We start from the raw sequence: 18,576 nt of genomic DNA on the forward strand, positions 1-18,576 counted from the left end.
TTAGGTCTCATTGGTTTATTTTTGCTTTATTTCTATTGCTTTGGGAGACTGACCTAAGAAATGTCTTTTTTTTGCATTTGTACTGTTGATGTCAGAGAATGTTTTGCCTATGCTATCTTCTAGGAGTTTTGTGATGTCTTGTCTTATGTTTAAGTCGGAAGAAAAGACAAATACCATATGATATCACATCTGGAATCTAATAGATGGTACAAATGAACCTATCTACAGAAAAGAAACAAACTCATGGATATGGAGAACAGACTTGTGGTTGCCAAGGGGGAGGAAGAAGGGGAGGGAGTAGGATGGACTGGGAGTTTAGGGATAGTAGATGCAAACTATTGCATTTGGAATAGATAAGCAATGAGATCCTTCTGTATAGCACAGGGAACTATATCTAATCACTTGTGATGGAACATGATGGAGGATAATGTGAAAAAAAAAAAGGGTGTATGTAAATGTATAAATGGGTCACTTTGCTGTAGAGCAGAAATTGACAGAACATTGTAAATCAACTATAATAAAATTTTTAAAAAATAAAAGCGAATACCCTAGTATAAGCTGAAAAAATGATAATATTCCTGCAGCCTAAAATTCCATTTGGAGGGAGAAGAGCATAAATTACTATTTGATTGTAATTGTCTTCTACAGACCAACCTCCTTGAATCAGTCTCAAAAACAACAACAACAACAGAATATAAAAACAACACACACACACACACACAAACCTAGATCTGAAACTGGTTTAGTGCTTTATTTTAAAGAAAGAGACGATATGAGGTCCTATTAAAGACTTGATCCAAAGAGCCACTTTAATTTTTTCCTGGCTTCAAATCAATTTCCTGTATGATCCACATCTACAAGGATATATAGAAGTTAGAAAAAAAGAAAACACTCAAAGAGAGATTTAACTGTGTTCATTACACTAAAGTTACATAAACGAGGATATGGCTCAATCTATTTTGAAAGGATTTTCAGCATTAAAGGTTAAAACAAAAAGAAACCTCTAGTTAGTCTTCAATTAACCATAGCTGTCTGGCACTTTCTTATTAATCAAGATTTTACTCCTTCTTGCATTATTTTTATGACATCCAATTTTATTTGGTTTCTTCAATATAGTTCTCAGAGGTGAAATAGCTCCCTTTTATGGGAGAAAATCGAATCAAAATGTGGAAGGCTTACTGTGTGACCTTCATAAAGTCATATCCCTAAGGTTCTTCTCTCATTTTTAAAATGACAATAATGAGGTCTCCTCCACTGTGCTGCAAAAGAATGAAATAAAATTCCATTCTTCTGTGCTAGGAAGCAGGGTAGTATTGCTTATCCATTCATTCATCCAGGATCCAACTTCCCCAAGTGATTTTTTGTAAAATACAGAATTATTTACAAATTTGTGTGTCATTCTTGCCCAGGTACCATGCTAATCTCTGTTCCAGTATTAGTATATTGTAGCTAAACTCAGCACTCCAGGTAGCTTTGGAAAGTACTGAGATGGTAATTTTTCCAGCTACACCAACATCAAATCAATTTAATTGAGTGACCAGTATTTTACAAAGACAGAATAGAAGAAAATAGAAGTAAAAATTATAGTAATAAATAAATATATTATTTCAATTTTGTTTTTCTGTATCTGTTTGTGTTTGTTACAGGAAGGGGTGGTATGTATACTATGAGAGGACATAACATATATTTGTTATAGTTACTCTCAATCAAAAAAGTGTGAAAGCTGGAGTTCCCATCATGGCTCAGTGGCAACAGATCTGACTAGGAACCATGAGGTTGTGGGTTCAATCCCCGGCCTCCCTCAGTGGGTTAAGGATTTGGTGTTGCCATGAGCTGTGGTGTAGGTCGCAGATGTGCCTCGGATTTGGCGTTGCTGTGGCTCTGGCGAAGGCCGGCAGCAACAGCTCTGATTAGACCCCTAGGCTGGGAACCTCCATATGCTGCTGGTGTGGCCCTAAAAGGACAAAAGACAAAAGGCAAAAGAAAAAAAAGTGTGAAAGCCACCTGTCTGAAGAACCAAACTATAGAATATGATTGGATGATAAGTAAATTAACACCATGTTCTCAGCTTGAAACATGCTATAGAATTATAGTAGTCATGATTTTACTTTGAATATATTCAAAATAAGTGGAGGTGAAAAGAAAAAAGATTGAAAAATGCCTCTGTGAATTGATTTGGACTCCATATTTAATCATGGAGGTCTGAATGTTACTTATTAATGAATAATTTTCATAACACTGTATCAGGAGTTATATTTGAACTTGGCATCTCTCTGATACACTAAGCTGTTATAGACTCCAGAAGTAGATGAAGAATTGCTAACGGCAGCAATGAAGAGGTGTGAATGCCACCGGCATTTCAGGATTCTGTTCCAGCTCAGGAAACATACCAACAAAGTCACAATTAATCTCCCCCCCTTTGGCATTTTTCTTAACCATATGTGGTTTTTAAATTATTGTGTTGATTTCTATCACTTTATTGAAAATATACAGGATGTATTTATCTAAGATAAATATGATTTTACTTGGTATGTTTTCTGAAATGATGGCACACAATATGCATCAGAAAATAAGGCAATGATATAATAATATAACTATTTGTGAATTGTATTTGGTTCTGCCAGAATTTATGAAAGATATATATTTAACAGATGTAAGTGTTTATATTAGATCATATGGAACATAATCATTCATCTGCTTTTTAAAGAAGCATGGAACTCCTGTTTATCACCAGGAGAATTATTTCTATATTGCCTTAGATGTTCAGTATATGACTCTACCTCAGATCCTCTGTGAGTTGCCTCAAGCTGATGCTGGCATTAATACAGGCAAGCATAAGATTCCCATGGAACCAATGTTCATGCTTTGTTTGAATTTACAGGGAAGATGGTGGGATAGATGAATGAGTAGAGAAAGATATATAGGTGATAGGTAGGTAGATCAATAGATAGTAACATATAAAAATGGTAGTCTAAATATAAAATTAAACTTTAAAAATATAATAGGAACAGAGGCTTTCAATATATAATGAGAATTATTTTCAGATCCATAATACTTACTAGTTTATAAGAATACTTTTAATCCTATATCTTCAGTGATCCTCAGTGCTATGTGAAATAGACCAAACTGTACACATTTTACAAAAGAGAAAACAGATACTAACATTAACAGCTTTGCTGATTCACAGGCTGTGGATGTATCGGGGGCAGGAATCAATTCCTGGGGACTGGCTTTTAGTCCAGGCATCATTATACTAAACTGCTGCATGAAACAAAAGAGTTTTTCACTACTGTTTGTTTGTTCTTAAAATCTCCCAATTTCAGGATTAGACATGTATGGCCAATTAGTTAAGCTCTCATTAAGAAATTTTTGATAGTTATCACAAAACTACAAAGCAAAAATAACATCTTTATTTTGCAAACATGTACTCAGTGGAGGTTCCCAGACCTCAGTGAGGCTCAGAGGGTTCCTGAACAGCACCTAGACTTATGTGTTGTTCAGAAATCTCTATTTTTTTAAAGCTCCGTACTGATTGTGATGCTCAGGTAGGTTTGAGAACTGCTTTAGAAAAATTCTTTGCAGTAGTTTAGTGAAAAACCTATCAGAAAAATCAAATAAAAGACCATGCATGTTACATGTTAGCACAGGGAAATCTACTCAATATTCTGTAATAATCTATATGGGAAAAAAGAATGAAAATATTTATATATAAACTGAATCACTTTGCTGTACATGAGAATCTAATACAACATTGTTTCATCAACTATACTCCAATAAAAATTTTTTAAAAGACCATACATGTTTTATTTTCATACCATAGTCCACAAGTCTGAAGAAAATCTTGGTTTTGTATAACCAGATGTTTATAGAAAAATAGGAGACCATTTGTTCATTTAAGAAAAAGAAAACATAAAGACAAAATTATTTTTCTAAAAAGAGCACTTACTAAGAATGGGAAAAGTTATACTAACAAGCACGTTTTAAAAAGCTTTAAACCAGACATCAGCCAGACACAATGCTGTTGCTTAACAGTATCCTAAAAATCACTCATTAGTTCATCCTTTCTTAAATAAAAGAATGTCCCCTGTGTGGATGTACCATAGTTTATTCAACAACTGTCTTATGGATGGGCATTTACGATATTCCACTATTTTTCAGTGACAGTGAAAACAATCTTGTGTATATATCTATTTTCATATTATTGGAGTTGTATCTTCAGGAAAAATTCCTGGGAGTGGGCCACTGGGTCAAACTGTTAGCACATATGTAATCACTTTAGGTATTGCTAAATTTCCTCCCAAAGGGTTAGACCAATTTTTTTTTTTTTCTCATCAGCACTATGTGAAAATACCTATGTCCCCACAGCCCTGCAAAAGAGTATTGCTATTCTTTTTAATTTCTGCCAATCTGACAGGGAGAGATGGCATCTTAGTGTAGTTTTAAATTGCGTATCTCATGAGTGAAGTGAACATTTATTCATATGTTTAAAGGTTATTTTTATAGGTTTCTTGTGAATGGGTAAGACTTTTTTTTTAATAAAGGACTGAAATATTCTGTTTTTGCCCAAGTATGATAAATATACTATCAAATATTATGTACTGATTTTTAACTCCATAAGATACATTTTAGAGTTACCATAAATAATGTAATTATATAATTAAACTATTGATGATGGCTTGTTTTTTTTCTTATTGAGTAATAAGAAAGTGAACATCTTGACCTTATAACCCACAAAGCAAGTTCTAGGGAAGAAAACTAATATTCTAATCAATAGGCATTGGTGATTCTTAAGAGTATTTGCTAAGTAGTCATTCCTGAGTAGTGACATTTATTACATTTTTTTTTTTTTTTTTGTCTTTTGAAGGCCTCATCCGTGGCATATGGAGGTTCCCAGGCTAGGGGTCAAAACAGAACTGCAGCTGCAGGTCTGCACCACAGCCACAGCAACACCAGATCTGAGCTGTGTCTATGACCCACACCATAACTCACAGTGATGCCAGATCAGATCCTTAACCCACTGAGTGAGGCCAGGGATCAAACATGCGTCCTCATGGATGCTAGTCAGATTCGTTTCCTCTGAGCCATGATGGGAACTCCGATTACAATATTTTTAAAGTGTTTTATGTATTTGGCCATTCTAGAATCATTGTTTGAAATTACTTCTGCAGAATCTAGAAATGCTCGGCCATTTTTTTGTAATGGTGTGTTAATAGGGCTATAAAATAAATGTTACTTGTCTAGGATTTACTTGTCTTTATTTAAAACTATTTATTGTTTGCTCTTTATTCAAAAAATTGCAGTTCTAATAATTGCATGTTTACTGTTGTGGGTGCAAACGGTGTTTTATGTTTTGTGATGTATGTGTTATCAAGAACCTAAATGTTTTCAGTCACAAATATTACATTGGTCAAAACTACTGTTCTTGGAAAACTGGTTGTGAAACATGCAAGAGTTATATTAAAATACTTTGACTTAGAATATAAAGGGCAGTTGTTATTGTCTCTTTGTCCATGTGAAAAAAAATTATAGTGTCAAAGTTTTCTTCAAGGCTCATCAAATGGAGAATCATAATGACTAATTTAAAGCAAATTTTGTTTTTCTAGAAAGTTTCCACTGTCAGAAGGATGTGATGGTAATTTTCTAGGATAGTTTTCTCATGAACATAGTAAAGTTCCCCTGTTTTGTATTTTTATCCATTTTTAAAATTTCATAAATGTAATTTGTTTTATTGGGCATGCCAGAGTTTCATTTGTTGCTTCTGAGCAATTCTATATGAGCAATTCTTTTTTTATTCCCACTATTCTGATTAGCAATTGAATTTTTTTTTTTTTTTTCCTTTTTCCTTTTCAGGGCTGCGCTTGTGTCTTAGGGAAGTTCCCAGGCTCCGGGTTGAATTGGAGCTGCAGCTGCCAGCCTATGCCACAGCTCACAGCAGTGCTGGATCTTTAACCCACTGAGTGAGGCCAGGGATTGAATCCACATCCTCATGGATACTTTTTGGGTTCTGAGCCTGCTGAGCCACAGCGAGACCATTCTGGAATCTTTATTTAAGAAATCACTTGATCTATTCAAGTTTTGTACTTGATGAGAATTTTTTTTGCTCATTGTCATTGTTTTGATCCATAATTTTTTAATGAGAAATAAAGATTTTGTAATGTCCTACTCAAATATGTTTTTTGGTTAACTTATAAGAAGTCTTCATTTTTATTACATTCAGTTTTTTTTTTTAAATTGAACAAATTATTTCTTTGGAGTTTTAAATGTTTTTGTTACAATATTTTTTTTCTCAGCCCTAGTGTATTTTCTGTTTCAACTATGCTTTGATGTATTAATTCACATTTATCTGAAAGATTAGAATAAATAACAGTTTCATTCGAAGTGTACAGAATACGAATATATTTTCCTCAAAATGTAAATTAAATCAATGGAAGAAATTGAAAATTCCAAAGAATTTTTGTTTTCAAAATAGTTCTCTTCAGTAAAATATTTAAAATCGCTATTAAAGTCAAAGTATAAATCATATTTAATATATATTGGAATTTTAAGTTAAAACAATTTTAACATCTGAATTTTAGAATTTAATTACAAAATTCAGTCTTGGAAAATATTTTTTAAAAAAATGAAACTGGAGTTCCTGTCATGGCTCAGTGGTTAACGAATCCAACTAGGAACCATGAGGTTGAGGGTTTGATCTGGTCTTGCTCAGTGCGTTAAGGATCCAGCGTTGCTGTGAGCTGTGGTGTAGGTTGCAGACACAGCTTGGATCCCGCATTGCTGTGGCTCTGGCATAGGCCGGGGGCTACAGCTCTGATTAGACCCCTAGCCTGAGAACCTCCATATGCCATGGGTGTGGCCCTAGAAAAGACAAAGTGACAAAAAAAAAAAAGAAAGAAAGAAAAAAATGAAACTATTTGCAGTTCTAATTTCCAAGATAAAGAATCAATATCTTGACTATGCATATGCAAAATTAGAACAACATAAATTATCTAATATGGCAAAATTTTTTCAACCACTATGTGCACTTGTTGCAAATGCTGAGGTGATTTGTCAGTAATTTCAGAAACAGGATTTGGAACACTGAGAGAGGCTGAAAAATGGATATTTGACAGTTACTTGAAAACTTATTGTTCATTATGCAAGAATCTAGTGCATTCATGCTCTCTGAGAGAAGGATGAATTTGTCTTTCCTTTTACCTGGGTGCTGCCACCACTCCTCTCCCCAGTACTCTGAAGCATTGTCTATCCCCCGTGTCTGCAGCATAGCATTCAAAGAATTCAGATCCAATAGCTTTCTGTTTTGAGGCGTGGGGAAGAGATGTAGGGAAGCACTTCCCTGGGGCCTAAGCAGCATTCATTATAGGTGTGATATTATATGTTGGTACATTTCTGTTGTTATTTGCAGTTGAAGGGCTCCCTATAGTGTGGGGCTCAACACAGAGCCTCTTATTTGTATCTAAGCCTTGTACTAGAGCATAAAGGGAAGAAAACATTCACAAAATTATTTTGACCTCATACACTTGTCATAGGAAGTCTGGAAGAATTTCTCCTTCCTTTTCAGTGGAAACTACCTTTAATGGAACAGCAGGATTATTCCCACCTGTCCATCTTCTCTCACTAGATTATATTCTTTTGGCAAATACATGTACATTCACTTTGACTAGGTGGGAGGAAAAAATCATATTCAATAATCAATGTTTCTTTTTTTCAGATAATTAACACTATAGTTTGGAACAAATTTTTGGTAGTACATTTTATCAGCTCAATGGAGCTACTTCATTTCCTTGATCTAAGAAGTTTATTAATTAGGCAATTTGTTTTACTTAGGGATAAAAACAAAGAATATAATTATGTTTTCTCTCTTTCAAAAGGTTCCCTGGCCCTTTAAATAAAAGCTGAACCACTTTTTACTTTAAAGAACTCTAAAAGGAGAAAATTTTAAAAATTAAAAAAAAAAACCCTTCTCTATTTAAGATGTATTCAGGTATCAACAACCTGAAAAGAAAGATTAAAGCCAGTTAATTATTCTCCCAGGTGCTTTACACAGTGAATTCATTGGTTTCGTTTCAAAAACCTGGCTGGAGCTCATTTCTTTCAAGTCTTTTTCTGCTTTCTAGAACTTCAAACTCCTAATTAAACAGTTTCCACTTTTGGTGATATTTACAAATGAGTCAGGGCTTAAGAGAATTGCCTGATCTTAATTGGGAACCAGATCTCCAAGAGATGTATCATTTCCACATTCTTAAAAACTACCGACTCACTGGGGGGCTCAATCACCAATACCATATAATTATTTAAAATTTCTAATAATGTTCCTAATTTGAAAAAAGTTAAGAATTATTAGGAATCCAAATGTGTCCAGAACATTGGTTGTCACATTACCAGGCTCCTGCTGACACACTGAGGGTGGGGAACTGGGCCAGAAATGGAACCTGAAGTTAGTATTTCTGTCCTTGCTGCTAGACAGAGAGCAGGCCGAGTCAGTCCTCTCAGCAGAAGCAAAGGCAGGGCACAAGGATTTATTCTTTGGCTCCAGAACATGGAGACTTATCCTAAGCTTAGATGAATCTTCCTGGGATCCCTTGTGGTCCCCGAAGTCCAGGGCAAGGCCTTTTACAAGAGATTGGAGGAATTATTTCATGGTATTATGCCTGTCAATGACTTAAGCTTTGCAAAGCTAAAAGTCTGTGTCCTATTACTGCTATAGCAATAGTTTGCAGTAAAACCATTGAATTTCCTCCAGATGTCAATATGCAGGCCAAGGAGGAACTAAAGAGGCAACCAGTGTACCTGAGGTACATTTTAAGAGGGAGCCTAAAGGTGAAGGGTGGCAGATTATATAACTTCAAAATATACCACTGTGGCATAAGGATTATATTGAGTTGAAAAGAAACTGAAAAGAGGCAGATATCAAAAAAGCTCTCTGCCCTCCCTCCGTCTACCTAAAAGCAAGCAGGGCATACATGTGTATAGTAATCTACAACAGACCTTGCTAAAACTAGCCCTTACCCACCACTGGTTTCCCAATATGTTTGTCTTTGCACAGTTTGTCCCTTCAAGATGCTCAAAGCTTTTATCCTTTGTCTTCTCATTTTACTACAAATTTGTTCTTTTGTAAAGATACTATATAAGTCCAAGTTCTAAACAACTTTTGCGTCATCACTAAATTCTCCCACGTGTATGCAATAAATTGTTTTTCTCTTATTAATCTGTCTTTTGTCAGTCTAATTTACAGAGTCTTAGCTGGAGATCCTAAGGCAGTAAAGGAAAAAGAATTTTTTTTCCTCTCCCACAAAAGAGTCAATAGGGTACTGCATTTGAATATAGAAAACCTGGTCCAGATCCTGACTCTGCCACTTAGCTCTGGGACCACAGCGAGTCACTCAGCCATTATGAACCTCTGTTTCCTTGTCTGTAAGATGGGAACAAGAGCTGTTGACCTACCTGGCAGGGTTATTGTGAAAGATGAGAGCATGCACATAATAATACTTTATAAACATTAAGTGATAAGGTTAAGTGTTTTTGCTTCCTCTCTTGAAGTTCCTTAAAAGCAGGGATTATAAATTATTAAATGTAAAGTGGGTTTATTTTTATAAGTAACTTTATCTTTGGCAGTTCTCATGTTTTGTTGTCAGTCATACTTGCTTTTTGAGACCATTGCACCTCCTTAGATTTACCTTTGGGTTGGCACTTACCATCTCTCAAAATCTGCTTTTAAGAAATGTACAACTCCAGCCTCTAGTATTTTTATCATGATACAGGTGGACTCAGGCTTGAGACATACTGGAAGTTGAGTGCAAAGGTCATAAGGAAAGAAAAGGCCAGGCTGAACATTTTCTGAGGAAACCTATAGATGATGAGCCAGGCCTGAAATGAGTATCCAGTGAGTAAAAAAGGGTAGCAAATTTGCCTTGCTTACTTCAAATTAATATGCATCGAAGAAGTTTCCAGGTAGTAGAATATCAAAGCCTGGTGTGCCAGTAATAACATTTCCAGATGTCCCATCAGCCAGCAGTGGGTGCTTTGTATTAAAAAGCAGGTCGTAAGGAACCTTAAATTTTTCCTGGGCCAGAGTTTAATTTTCCATATGTACAGTTAATTGAAACTTATTTTTAACTTAGTGTTTTGTACAGTTGTTACTTAACATCTTCTTCAGTTTCTAAATTATAAAATTTGCTGGCATTTTGTCTTTAAATTTTTCATGGTTGCCTCGCTTCATCAATAACTGTTTTCGAAGTTAATGATTTTTGCCTTGATTTGTATATTTTATAAATTAATATCCCCTCTGCATTTTCTGTTTGTGAAATATCCTTTCTTCTTGTCTCTCACATTAATTCTTATGAATTGTTTTATAAGAGGCATGTGGTTTGTTTTTGCTTTTACTCAACTGTGAAAAGTTTTATCTCTTATGAGGGTGGCTCAGCCTACCTACAATTATTATTATATCTGATATTTTGGTCTTGATTTGCTCATCTTTCAAATGCTATATACCTTATATTCTTCTTTATTATTTTTATATATGAATTATGTTTCATTTGCTTTTACTTTCTTCTATAACTTCAACTGCAAGCTCTGGTTTTATAATTCCAACAGAAAGAACACCTGTATGTATTACAGATTTTTATATTTCTATAATAATAAAACTCAAGGATTAAATTAAATTTTAAAATATTCCATAGTGAAAATGAGAAATTTATTTCACTTTAGTTCCTTCTTACTGTCATTCTCTACCATGATTTTCTTGCCTTACTTTTTAGTATGTTTATATAAATAGAACTCAGATGATTGGCAAAACATCATTCTTACATTACCTGTCTTTTACTTTAAGACACCCTTTGATATTTACTTTATCACCATTTATTAAACTTTTCATTTGTTTTAGCTCCATGTTTAACATGTTTGAGTGCTTATCACTGTTTTAAAAAGGTCTGTAATCTTGATCCATGCTGATCATCTTTCAGTGAGCTGGAATACCAGCTTCAATAAATTTTTCTTCCAAGAAGGGTTGATAAGTCACCTATTTCCTGAATCTTTCTATATCTGAAAGTGTGTCTCCACTGTCTTCATCAATGAGGAGAAACTTAACTGCATGTGAAACTCTTTGGCAAACAATATTCGTTTTTTCTTCAAATGTGAGTACATGTAATTTTATGTTTTACTTATGCATTTATTTTGCTGAGGAAAAATTTGAAGTTTTCTTTTTTTTTTACAATAATCATTTTCAAGTATTTTTCCTATTTATTTATCTAGCAAATATTTAGTGAGCAGCTTATATATGCTAGGCTTTTTTCTTGTCATTAGGAACATGGTGCAGAATAAAGTTGGCAAACGTTCTGTCCTTACGGGATTACAGCTTTTTTATCCTAAATGCTTGCATGATTTAAAATTTTAATATTGTATGTATCTCTCCATTCTTGAATGTATCTTCTTTGACCTATATTTTCAATTTCCCTTGAAATAAAGCTAAGGTAACTTTCTAAAAATGATAAAACACAAATGTAATTTTCAGTCTCTGGACTGTTCTTTCTACTTATACCTTATTTTCTCAAATCTCCTCCCTGGAAGAATCTAGGATTCTTGGTTACATCTTTATTTTCCATTATTAATGTCATCTTTCCTCTGAAATTTTTCAATAAACTCTTTATGTGCTTTTTGCACTTTAAGGACTCTATAAATTGACCACTTTACATAACTTATTAGGTTTCTGAGTGTCAACTTTACCATTCGGTGTTTCATTTTCAGGTTTCGTTTCTGCTTGTATTTTTAGTTTCAATGCAATTCTTTATTTTCACATTGAGCCTTCTTTTTATCTCTTCCTATTGCTTTTTTCTCTTTTTTAAATTAAAGTATAGTTGATTTACAGTATTTCTTCAGTTCATGTTGTACAGCAAAGTCACCCAGTCATAGATATATGTGTACATTTATTTTTTCATACTATCTTCCATTAGGTTCCAACCCAAGAGATTGGATATAACTCCCTGTGCTGTACAGTAAGACCCCAATTGCTTATCCACTCCAAATGTAGCAGTTTGCATCTACTAGCCCCAAACTCCTCATCCATCCCACCCTCTTCCTTCCTCTCCCAGCAACCACAAGTCTGCTCTCCATGTCCATGATCTGTTTCTGTTTTGTAGATAGGATCATTTGTGCCATGTTTTAGATTCCACATATAAGTGATATCATATTGTAATTGGCTTTCTCTTTCTGACTTCCTTCACTTAGTATGAGAATAACTAATTCCATCCATGGTGCTGCTAATAGCATTATTTGTCCTTTTTAAATGGCTGGGTAGCATTCCAATATATATATGTTCCACATCTTCCTTTCCCCTTCTGATTCATTAGTGATTTCAGTACCTTTAAATTTTGTTATTGAACTAACATGTATGTACAAAAAAAGTGTGCGTGTGTGTATGTGTATAAAATACATCCTGATAGACTTTTTTTTTTTTTTTTTTTTTTTTTTTGCCATACCCATAGCATGCAGAAGTTCCCAGGCTAGGGAACAAATCTGCACCACAGTAGCAGCTGGAGCCACAGCAGTGACAACACCTAATCCTAACCCACTGCTCCACCAGGAAATTCTCATCCTCATGAATTTTATATCAAATGAGCTCCTGTGTAACCTAGCCCCAAGGTCAAGATTCAGAACATCACCAGCAGTCAGGAAGACACTTCATGCTCTTTTTCAGCCACTGTTCCCCTCAAAAGTCACCCTATAGCTTTTTAATTTGACATTTTTATTTCTCTATCATTTCCTCTTTTTTTAAAAAATATATAGATGTTGCATCTTGCATTCCAGGGTGGGGTGCATAATATTCAAAAATTTTTTGCAGTAGATTATTTTCAGAGATGTTCTTCTTAACTCAATTTTTGTGACACTTCCTTTCCTTTTCCTTAGTGTTTTATCATTCACACATCCCTTTATTTTAGGAAATGAGGAAACATCTATCCAAACACACAGTTAGCTGGATTTCCTGTGGCTCTTCATATTAGTAAAACCCCTGCTAGTTTAATCATTTCTCAGGTCTTTAGCTGATCATCAACAAAACCTAGCCATTCTTCATCTCCCCTGCCCCGAACCAGGGTGAGATTTTTCTCATTATTCCCCCTAACTTTCTGTGGTATTATGAACTAATAAAGGATTCGAATATTAGAATTTCTACTTGTACTCTACCAAATTTCCATTTTAAAAAACCCTACCTCTGTGGTTTGCTTGTTGGATCCACACTCATCAGGATGTATTCTTCCCCCTCTGCCTTCATTTTCTATATCATCCAGCTTCTACCTCAACTCCACCAATTTGTGGTCTTGAAATTGATGTAGAATGATGAGTTTCCTGAAATAGTAGTACTCTGGGCACTTCATTTTCACAAGAAGCCTAGACTTCCTATACACATTAAAGTTTGGCCTGCATTGACCTAGGCAACATTTGAAAAACATTGCTGCTTGGTCTTATCCTAACCAAGTTGTTTGTTTGTTTGTTTGTTTTTAAGAGTGAAACCAGGTAATAGTGTGTTATTGCTATCCACAAACTTAATGGCATACAACAAACATGATTTATTATTATTTATTATTTGATTTATTATTTCATTGTTCTGCAAGTCAGAAGTCCAGAGGCCTCAGCTGGCTTCTCTGTTCCAGGGTTGCAAGGCCCAAGTGAAGTTGTGGGCAGGGCTATGTTCCTTTCTGGAGGCTCTGTTCCTTTTTGGACTGATTCACACTGTTAACAGAACTCATTTCCATGCAGCTCCAGAAGCGAGGACCCTCTTTCTGTGTTGGCTGTGACTGGAGAATCATGCTTGATTTCTGGGGTCTCCTGCATTCCTTGGTTCTCAGCCACTGTCCTCACAGCCAATAATGGTGGGTTCAGTCATTTGGTGCTTCAGGTTTTTCTGATCTCCATCTCAGCCTCATCTGACCTGACTTCTTTTCTGCAGTATTGCTCTGACTCTTCTGCCTTCCCTTATCTTCTTTTCAGGGCCCTTGTAATGATATAGGCACATCTGGATAATCCAGGATTATTTCTGTATTTTAAAATTAGTTGATTAGTAACTGACCTTAATTTCACCTAAAAAAAAAATTTTACTGCTGTGCTTACATTAGTATTTGAACAGATAACCAGAGCATGGGAATGTTGAGGGCAGGCAGGGTTGGGGCATTTTTAGAATTCTCCCCACCTCAAGCCATCTCAGGGCTTTCTACTGTGTAACCAGAGTTGAGAATCACTAATACAGATCTTAGATTTCTGATCTAGAATGATAGCAGGAGGTATTTTCCCACTTTCTTTCATGAATGTTGGCATGTTTTGTTTTATGAAGTTAAAAAAGTAATATATATGTGTATAAATACACACACACACACACACACATACTTGCACATTTATATCAACCAATAGACATTAGCTTTTTGGCCTAATTCCAGGGGTTGTTTGTAGGTGTTGACATTTGGACACCATCACTTACTATCTGTGTCTGGGTGTAAGCCTAGTGGGAAATAGGGAGAGGCAGTCATCCAGCTAGACTGGTACCAAATTAAGCCAGAAATCTCCACTCCAAGCTAAGATTTTACTACTTTAATTTTTATTTTCCAGTTTTCAACCAAGAAAATCAGAACTAAAAAGATTAAAGGATTGTTCCAGGGTACATATATATCATGAAAGGAGTCATCTGGCCTGCTAAAAAATCAGCCTTGAACATTTACCTTCTGGGGAAATGAACTGTATTTTGTGCAATCTACTTTAATTTCTTTTGACTCTCTAATACATCATTTTAACTTGGGGGGGGGGTGGAAATAGGTGATCCATTCTAATCTAATTTTGATCCTGTCAAAATATGCATTTTTGACAGAGCTTGTTAAATTTCTGTGAGAAGAGGGGTAACGAAGCCTTGTGTGCATTTTACAGAGTAGTTGTTTGCAAAAGAGGGAAAAGTTAAGTTTGAATCCAGTGCAAAAGTCTGAGATGTGAAATTTCATAACACAGGGTTAGGACGGAGCTACTCAAAGTCTCTGGATCTGACAAACAATATTGAAAGAGAATTATGTGTATTTTTACTTTTTAAGGTCTTTGATAGAAAAATAAAGCCATTTTCCATGGTCCCATTCTCCATTGGTAAGCCCTATTTAAAGTCATGAATGGGAGTTCCCGTCATGGCGCAGTGGTTAACGATTCCGACTAGGAACCATGAGGTTGCAGGTTCCATCCCTGCCCTTGCTCAGTGGGTTAACGATCCGGCGTTGCCGTGAGCTGTGGTGTAGGTTGCAGACACGGCTCGGATCCCATGTTGCTGTGGCTCTGGCGTAGGCTGGTGGCTACAGCTCCGATTCGACCCCTAGCCTGGGAACCTCCATATGCTGCGGGAGCAGCCCAAGAAATGGCAAAAAGACAAAAAAATAAATAAATAAAGTCATGAATGGTTTTGCTGAAATGTAAATTGGCGTATTTTATTAGTGCTAATTCTTAATTCTTGGTGGTATCAGAGGAAGGGGGAAATTTAGACCTTTAGAATCCCTTGATAATAATTTTAGCCACACACAAGAAAATGAAACAGGTCCCTCCATTCGCAGTTCTTTAGACCAGGCCTATTCACATGCCTAGACCGCTAACAACTCACAAATGCTAGCTCATGACTTTGGTTGGAATAACTCAAGCACTTCTGATTTTTTTACTTCTGGTTTTTTTTTTTTTGTTTGTTTTTTTCCCTTTACTCTTACCTCTATAACCCTGAAGTTTGAGTTCATTTACTGTTTTGTTTCAAACTCTGATCTCACAAAGTTAAATGATCTTTCTTCCCCTTTCTCTTTTCACCTTGGACTTTGGCACCATTGCAGTTTTTTCTTATTCATTTCTAACGGTTAGTGTCTGTCTCTTATTGTCTCAGTGAGGACTTCAGTTTCCTTTTTTTGGTCTTTTTAGGGCCGCACCCATGGCATATGGAGGTTACAAGGCTAGGAGTCAAATCAAAGCTATAGCCGATGGCCTACACCACAGCCACATCAATGCCAAATCCGAGCCACATCTGTGACCTACACCACAGCTCATGGCAACACTGGATCCTTAACCCACTGATCGAGGTCAGGGATCAAACCTGCACCCTCATGGATGCTAGTCAGATTCATTTATACTGAGGCAGAATGGGAAATCCTAGATTCCACTTCTAATGGTGACAGGTTATCCCAGCATGGTGTCTTGGCTTGACCAGTTGTAGCTGCTGTTTGAAAGGTAAAAGTAAGGAGCTACTCAGTCATTACTGACCAGTTAGTAGAATTAATAAAAGGAATCTGAAGTTTATCACTTTATTTTTGTTTGTCTCATTATTCTCCCCATAATGGTCAAAATGTAGTGAGTAAGATATTTGTTTTAGAAAACCAACAGAATGTATAATAGCCATGTTGCGTATTTGACTGTATCCTGTCTCACAATTATAGAGACATATGCTAGGCTAACATTAGTGCTGAATGCTAAACTCACAATTTTAGAACTAAAAGGGATTTTAATGATTCAGTAACCTGGTCTAGTATTTGGGCCTTGAGAGTTCCTTGACATCCCCACCTCCAAGGAGCTACCACTGGAAGTTAGGATAGGAGAAGAAAGATAGGTGAGGGAAAAGTAGGTGGGTTCAGGGACCCTCATCCCATTTCAGTAGCAGCACCTCAGCTATTACCTCTTTTGCCCATGTAAATTCCAAGAAAGATTTTTGTTTGAACAAAGGCAACTGTGAGTTAAAACTATTGACAGTTCTGGCCCTAGTTTAATCTATCATACTCCACTTGAGGAAATAGGGCTCAAAGAAGGGAAGTGGCTAAGATCATGAGAAGGCCAGAGTCTCTCAGCTCTATGCCAGTACACTTCCCACTGATCCACAAACTGAATTCTAGTGAATAGTTTCCACAAGTGGTTAAATAATGGCGGTCATAATCCTCATGCTTCTCTGGGTAACCTAATAAGTAATGATACATGGAGTTCATATTTGTAAACTGTTACAAATCTTTTGATTTCCTGTTTATTTAAGAAGCCTAGAGTATTTCTGTCAATTCTCAGAACTTAATGAATATTTCACTGTTTCTCATTCCATGAAAATTAGATGCAAGGTAATAGAATACCAAGGTAAATTAAATGTGTTTCTAGACTTTTCAGGAGTTCACCATTTAATGACAGAATCTGTTTTTTGGGGAAAAAAATCATAAAACCCAGAAATCAGAGACAAGATTGAAGGCAGTTTAATATAATTTGTTTCAATGTAATTTAATCAATGTAATATAATTTAAACAACAAATATTGTAGCATGAGTGAATGAATAATGTTAACATGCAATATTTCCATTTAATTGACAACAATTTTTGTAACTATCTATAATAGACTTAGACATGAAATTACAAAAATGAAATTATAAATATATTATGTGGTAAATGACAGGATTATATATATACTTCTGTTACTGAAAACTGTCATTTTTCTTTTTCAGCTTTTTCTCTATTTCCTTAAAATATTAATGAAAAATAGCATTTGATTGCCTCTAAATTGAATCTCATATTTCCAAATATATGGGGATTAATCTTGAGTCAGTTGTTATCAATAGTTAATTTACATAGTTAATTCCTAAATGCAGTGGATTCGCTTGTTAAAATTTTGCATATTTTCATATATATTGTAAGTATTGCTATTATACTAAATCTTTTTTTTTTTTTTTTTTTGTCTTTTGTCCATTTAGGGCCACACCTGCAGCATATCGAGGTTTCCAGGCCAGGGGTCTGATCAGAGCTGTAGCCACCGGCCTCCACCACAACCACAGCAATGTGGGATCTAAGCCTCATCTGCAAACTACACCACAGCTCACGGCAATGCCGGATCCGTAACCCGCAGAGCGAGGTCAGGGATTGAACCCTCAACCTCATGATTCCTAGTCAGATTCGTTTCCGCTGTGCCACGACGGGAACTCCCTAATTCATTTATTAATGTAACAAATAATTTACTCAGATTTTGCTGCTTCCTGTGCTAGGCATTACGTTCTTTCCCCTCAAGGAGCTCACAACCTAGTTTCAGTTTCTTCTGTCTTATGTTTTTCTTCTCTAGATAAAAATTATCAATTATACACCAGAAAAAAAAAAGGTGGTGTCAACCAGTTGTAAATGTATAAATATACAATGAAAGAAAACATTCTCATTATAAAGTAAACATCATTCCAGAATAAAATACACCTTTACAATTAGAAGAAAAATTATGCTCTTTTGTTGCACAAACATATTCAGGGATAAAACGTACAAACTGATATAAGATATTTAAAGAGCTATTAAAAAAACTATTATGTAAAGTGAAATCTTATGTTAGGTAGATTTACCAGCCACCAAGCTAAAGGTAGGACCAAGAGAATCTCTGTAACTCAAAATGAAATCAAATATTTGTTTCTCAGTGAAGGTGGCAAAGGGAGCAGTATTGACTCATTTGCAAACTTATACATAGTAATTTCTGTTTTCATATTTGCTCTTTCTTACCTCCCTAATGTAGCATCATCTAGATTGCCTCAAGGTAATCATGCACAGGAGACCACTTTGAGGGAAGTTATCAGGTCTCCAGTGAGGG

The 18,576-nt window shown here is 35.5% G+C and overlaps 1 protein-coding gene and 1 pseudogene across 17 annotated transcripts in view; one reads left to right on the top strand and one right to left on the bottom strand.

Annotated features, from left to right (window-relative positions):
- The window catches only part of LOC106505748 (uncharacterized), a 1,225,997-nt gene that overhangs the window by 760,847 nt on the left and 446,574 nt on the right, over positions 1–18,576 (top strand). The window lies entirely within an intron of this gene.
- On the bottom strand, positions 1,365–1,461 carry LOC146397612 (U6 spliceosomal RNA; annotated as a pseudogene).

This window comes from Sus scrofa, chromosome 13 (assembly GCF_054392235.1).
Source record: "Sus scrofa isolate SSC_HxYL_T2T_F1_AM1 chromosome 13, Sscrofa_HxYL_maternal_Yorkshire_Landrace_v2.0, whole genome shotgun sequence".
NCBI lineage: Eukaryota > Metazoa > Chordata > Mammalia > Artiodactyla > Suidae > Sus > Sus scrofa.